Source organism: Neopelma chrysocephalum, unplaced genomic scaffold, assembly GCF_003984885.1.
Source record: "Neopelma chrysocephalum unplaced genomic scaffold, ASM398488v2 Primary Assembly neopelma1_91640, whole genome shotgun sequence".
Lineage (NCBI taxonomy): Eukaryota > Metazoa > Chordata > Aves > Passeriformes > Pipridae > Neopelma > Neopelma chrysocephalum.
The window spans coordinates 1-582 of NW_020920411.1; the positions used below are offsets into that span (position 1 = coordinate 1).

The following is a 582-nucleotide window of genomic DNA, read 5'->3' on the forward strand; positions in this document are numbered from 1 at the left end:
ACGAGGTATGGGGGGGGCTGCGGGGTTGGGGGGGAGGCCTCGCTGTGCCCTGGGGTGGTGGCTCGTGCCCCCGGTCCCCTCCCTGCCCGTCCCGTGCCGGCAGCGGGCAGATGGCAGGGCCGAGGGCGGCTGGCAGGGCGCCGGGCGGCTGCCACCTCCCTGCCGGTGCCATCTGTCCCGGCTCACCGGGCCGGCGGCCCCGTGGCAGGTCACCGACATGATGCAGAAAGCCCTCTTCGACTTCCTCAAGCACAGATTCGACGGCAGGTGAGACGCCCCCCTCGCACACCCAGAACCCCCCCCGGGGGTCCGTGGCCCGGGGGGGTCCCCCCAGGTGCCCACCGTGTGTCCCTGTGCCCTCCTCCCCCAGGATCTCCATCACCCACATCACGGCCGACCTGTCCCTGGCCAAGCGCTCCATCCTCAACAACCTGGGCAAGCAGGCCATCCTGGAGCGCTCCACCACCCGCTCCAGCATCGGTGAGGGGCCGGGCTCGCCCCTGGGGTGCAAAGACCCCCTGCCAGGGGCCAGCCCAGCCTGACACAGCCCCCTCCTGACCCCCCCCAGCCGAGGTGCAAAGC

At 72.9% G+C, this 582-nt stretch overlaps 1 long non-coding RNA gene across 1 annotated transcript; it reads left to right on the plus strand.

Annotated features, from left to right (window-relative positions):
* Positions 1–187: 187 nt before the first annotated feature.
* On the plus strand, positions 188–582 carry LOC113980013. Its single transcript, XR_003538041.1, has 3 exons — positions 188–267; positions 371–480; positions 569–582. It is a non-coding gene; the product is annotated as an uncharacterized LOC113980013 (long non-coding RNA).